The sequence below is a fragment of the Megachile rotundata genome, chromosome 3 (assembly GCF_050947335.1).
Source record: "Megachile rotundata isolate GNS110a chromosome 3, iyMegRotu1, whole genome shotgun sequence".
In the NCBI taxonomy this organism is placed as follows: Eukaryota; Metazoa; Arthropoda; class Insecta; order Hymenoptera; family Megachilidae; genus Megachile; species Megachile rotundata.
In genome coordinates this window covers 13,648,820-13,654,403 of record NC_134985.1, presented here as the reverse complement: position 1 = coordinate 13,654,403, position 5,584 = coordinate 13,648,820, and positions in this window count along the sequence as shown.

The following is a 5,584-nucleotide window of genomic DNA, read 5'->3' as shown; positions in this document are numbered from 1 at the left end:
ATTATTTATAGAAACTTTTCGTGTCGGCCGGACATCGCTCGCCAGAATTCACCTGTACCGGGATGATCATCGTACCACCTGGCGGACTGTTCCGCGAAATGGACCGACACGAGCGACGACCAGGGATGGCGCGATTGGGGGCGAAATGGGGTAGATTGTTTTTATTGTGGTTTTTGGAGGTTTGGATGGTAGTCGAGGTCGATGGTTTTGGGAGATGGGGGAGTTGGGGAGAGTTGAGCTTTTGGGGAGGTTGAGGTTGGAAATTTGGGAAAGTGGGGTTTTTGGGGATTTTGAAGTTGGGAATGTGGTATTTGGGGATTTTTAATGTGGGAACTGGGGATTGGGGATTTGAGGAGTTAGGGAATTGGAGAGTTGGAAATTTAGGGATTTAGGCATTTGGAGTTTTGGGAATTTAGGGATTTAGGGATTTGGGGACTTGGGGATTTGGGGATTTGGGGATTTGGGGATTTGGGGATTTGGGAATTTGGGGATTTGGGGATTTGGGAATTTTGGGATTTGGGAATTTGGGAATTTGGGGATTTGGGGATTTGGGAATTTGGGGATTTGGGAATTTGGGAATTTGGGGATTTGGGGAATTGGTGAATTGAGAAGTTGGAGAATTGGAGAGTTGGAAATTTAGGGATTTAGGCATTTGGAGATGTGGGAATTTAGGGATTTAGGGATTTGGGGATTTGGGGATTTGGGGATTTGGGGATTTGGGGATTTGGGGATTTGGGAATTTGGGGATTTGGGAATTTGGAAATTTGGGGATTTGGGAATTTGGGAATTTGGGGATTTGGGGAATTGGGGATTTGGGAATTTGGGGATTTGGGAATTTGGGGATTTGGGAATTTGGGGATTTGGGAATTTGGGAATTTGGGAATTTGGGAATTTGGGAATTTGGGGATTTGGGGAATTGGTGAAGTGAGAAGTTGGAGAATTGGAGAGTTGGAAATTTAGGGATTTAGGCATTTGGAGATTTGGGAATTTGGGAATTTAGGGATTTAAGGATTTGGGGATTTGGGAATTTGGGGATTTGGGGATTTGGGGATTTGGGAATTTGGGGATTTGGGGATTTGGGGATTTGGGGATTTGGGAATTTGGAAATTTGGGGATTTGGGAATTTGGGAATTTGGGGATTTGGGGAATTTGGTGAAGTGAGAAATTGGAAAATCAGAGAGTTGGAAATTTAGGGATTTGGAGATTTGGGAATTTGGGGATATGGGGATTTAGGAATTTGGGGATTTTGGGGATCTGGGGCCTGAGGAATTTGGGATTTAGGGATTTAGAGATTTGAGGAACTAGTGAAGTAAGAAATTGGGAAATTTGATAGTTGGAAATTTCGGGATTTAAGGACTTGGGGATTTGGAAGTTTAGGATTTAGGAATTTGAGGATTTGGAAGTTTGGAAATTAGGAATTTTAGAATTTGATGATTTTGGGGATTTTGGAGATTTGAGGATGTGGTGATTTTAAGGATTCAATCATTTGAAAATTTTATACTTCAAAATTTGACAATTTGACATCTCGCAATCCAGAGAAACGCATTCTTGATCCACCCCTGGCCGCAGACGCGGGAATTCGATTTTCTGGCGACGGCGCGCGTCGCAACGTTTTCTGCCCCGTTTAGTCCGTTCAAGGAAATATCTGTATCTGCTGTACGTTTTATGTTTCCGATTCTATAACCCTCAAGTCGAGTTTACATCGATAAAGTACATGATTTAATCAGCATTACTGTTTCCCTATAAATAATGTGGCAGATAACCTTGTCCACGTGTAACAATGATTACTATACCTACCAATGTGACTATGTCCAATGTTACAATGTAACCTAGGAATACTTCATTCTCTTCAGGAATTCTTTGAAGTTACAAGAAGAAATAATATAACTTTTTGAATATTGAAATTAATTATCATCAGTACATCACTTATAATTATTTAATGCACATATTGTAGAATTATTGAATGAAATAATTGAAAAGAAATAATTGTTTGAGGCTATTGGTTCCTAAATTGAAGGGAAGAACCAAAGGTTTATAGACACTTTAGTGTTTTAGAAGAGATGAAGTTTGAATTTTTAGTATTTGTATGTTTCCGTTGCGCATAGTCGGTTCGGTGAACCGATGTTCGCGCTATTCTTCGATCGTTCTTAAGCCTAGTTTACATTAGTAAACTGTCTTCATAAACTTGTAGCGTCACTTACTATTCACTGCACTATTTTAACCTAGAATTTATTCAAGCTTTCATATTGGGAATTTGGGGAATTTGGAATTTGGGGGATTTGGAATTGGGGGGCTTGGAATTTGGGGGATTTGGAATTTGGGGGATTTGGAATTTGGGTGATTTGGAATTTGGGAAATTTGGAATTAGGGGGATTTGGAATTTGGGGGATTTGAAATTTGGGAAATTTGGAATTAGGGGGATTTGGAATTTGGGGGATTTGAAATTTGGGAAATTTGGAATTTGGGTGATTTGGAATTTGGGGGATAAGGAATTGGGGAATGTTGGAATTGGGGAATGTGGGAATCGGGGAATGTGGGAATCGGGGAATGTGGGAATTGGGGGATGTAGAATTTGGGAAATTTGGAATTGGGGAATGTTGGAATTAGGTAATGTGGGAACTGGGGAATGTTGGAATTAGGTAATGTGGGAATTGGGGAACGTTGGAATTGGAGAATGTTGGAATTGGGGAATGTGGAAATCGGGGAATGTGGGAATTGGGGAACGTTGGAATTGGAGAATGTTGGAATTGGGGAATGTGGAAATCGGGGAATGTGGGAATTGGGGGATGTGGAATTTGGGGAATGTTGGAATTAGGTAATGTGGGAATTGGGGAACGTTGGAATTGGAGAATGTTGGAATTGGGGAATGTGGAAATCGGGGAATGTGGGAATGGAGGAATGTGGGAATTGGGGGATGTGGAATTTGGGAAATTTGGAAGTGGGGAATGTTGGAATTAGGTAATGTGGGAATTGGGGAATTTGGAAGTAGGTAATGTGGGAATTGGGGAATGTTGGAATTAGGTAATGTGGGAATTGGGGAATTTTGAAATTGGGGAATATTGGAAATGGGTAATGTTGGAATTGGGGAATGTAGAAATTGGTAGACGTGGTAAAACTTACGTTGTGTTCAGTTCGAGGACGATTATCATTCTTCCTTCCAATTACTCTTCTTTCTTCTTCATCAAAACTAACCTTTCTACCTCTCACATTTCATTTTCAAAAATAATTCTTACCTTATTTTCCACATATCACAATCTTGAATTAAAAAAGAATCTTAAAGCAATACTCTATAGTATTGCAAAAGTGAAACGTGTATACGCGTTATTTTACGTAGTTTTTCTTTTATTATCAACATTGTCGGTGTTGATGTTTTGTTGTTAAACGGCACTTAAGCTTTTGTCTCAGGACCACATTGGTTTCTTTCTGTTACATTCTTCGAATCGGTGCCGATCAAGGCGAAATTTAAGACTGTGGATGTGATCCAAATGGCTGCACGCAATACTTCAGGGATATTTTCACCGATGATAAACGTGGGCCATGTTTTATTGCAATACTCGAGAGCGCAATTCGAATTCTGATATTCACGGTTGTAAATTGATCTTATAAAACCTGTTCATATTTATTTCAAACTATCGATGTAGCATTAACAAAATCTTGCTACCTCATTTTTCGATTTACCTTCACCTTTCCATTTTTATTCTCGTTGCTTCATATTTCAATTTATCTTTCAATTTTATATTTCAATTTTTACCTTCCTGTATTTTTATATTATGAAAAAATATCTCCGGGACATGAAAAATAAATCTGATTTTAATATAACAGCTCCCTTACCGTCCCAAATAAATATTAAAAAAATTCTACGCGAAAAATGTAGCAATAAATTATAAATATTTTAGCTCTACCGTTTCGAAAAAATTTTATAGAAAAAGATTTATCCAACAAAGAGTAAAAGTTCGGTACTGCTTTTGATAGTCGAACTTCAATGATTTCACTGCGTTTATTCCACAAAATACAAATAGATAAATTCTATCTCTTTCTGTAGACTTTTTTTATTTTTATAAGGTCCTACGTGCCGTAGGACACTGAAACTGTGCTGGTGTCCTAAAAGTACTTAAAAAAAAAACCGTCCTTGTACTCTTCCCTAATCGGTTGGATATACGCTATCGTCGTTAGGAATAAACAATCTGTTTGAATAATCAGGCTTCAGTGGGGTCGAATTTGAACAGTTGAATAGAATCAATGGTTGCAGCCGGTTTTATTCGCGTGGCAATATGACGTGTGGTAGTGCTACGCGCCGAAATACCACGCGTGGCGATATAACGCGTGGAAGTGCTACGCGCCGAAATACCACGCGTGGCAATATAACGCGTGGTAGTACTACGCACCGAAATACCACGCGTGGCGATATAACGCGTGGAAGTACTACGCGCCGAAATACTACGCGTGGCGATATAACGCGTGGTAGTGCTACGCACCAAAATACCACGCGTGGCGATATAACGCGTGGAAGTACTACGCGCCGAAATACCACGCGTGGCGATGTGACGCGTGGCGATATAACGCGTGGAAGTACTACGCGCCGAAATACCACGCGTGGCGATATAACGCGTGGAAGTGCTACGCGCCGAAATACCACGCGTGGCAATATAACGCGTGGTAGTACTACGCACCGAAATACCACGCGTGGCGATATAACGCGTGGAAGTACTACGCGCCGAAATACTACGCGTGGCGATATAACGCGTGGTAGTGCTACGCACCAAAATACCACGCGTGGCGATATAACGCGTGGAAGTACTACGCGCCGAAATACCACGCGTGGCGATGTGACGCGTGGCGATATAACGCGTGGAAGTACTACGCGCCGAAATACCACGCGTGGCGATATAACGCGTGGAAGTGCTACGCGCCGAAATACCACGCGTGGCAATATAACGCGTGGTAGTACTACGCACCGAAATACCACGCGTGGCGATATAACGCGTGGAAGTACTACGCGCCGAAATACTACGCGTGGCGATATAACGCGTGGTAGTGCTACGCACCAAAATACCACGCGTGGCGATATAACGCGTGGAAGTACTACGCGCCGAAATACTACGCGTGGCGATGTGACGCGTGGCGATATAACGCGTGGAAGTACTACGCGCCGAAATACCACGCGTGGCGATATAACGCGTGGAAGTATTACGCGCCGAAATACCACGCGTGGCGATGTGACGCGTGGCAATATAACGCGTGGTAGTGCTACGCGCCGAAATACCACGCGTGGCGATATAACGCGTGGAAGTACTACGCGCCGAAATACCACGCGTGGCGATATAACGCGTGGAAGTACTACGCGCTGAAATACCACGCGTGGCAATATAACGCGTGGAAGTACTACGCGCCGAAATACCACGCGTGGCGATATAACGCGTGGTAGTGCTACGCGCCGAAATACCACGCGTGGCGATATAACGCGTGGAAGTACTACGCGCCGAAACACCACGCGTGGCGATATAACGCGTGGCAATGTAACGCGTGTTAGTACTACTCTTTTTGAATAATCAGGCTTCAGTGGGGTCGAATTTGAACAGTTGAA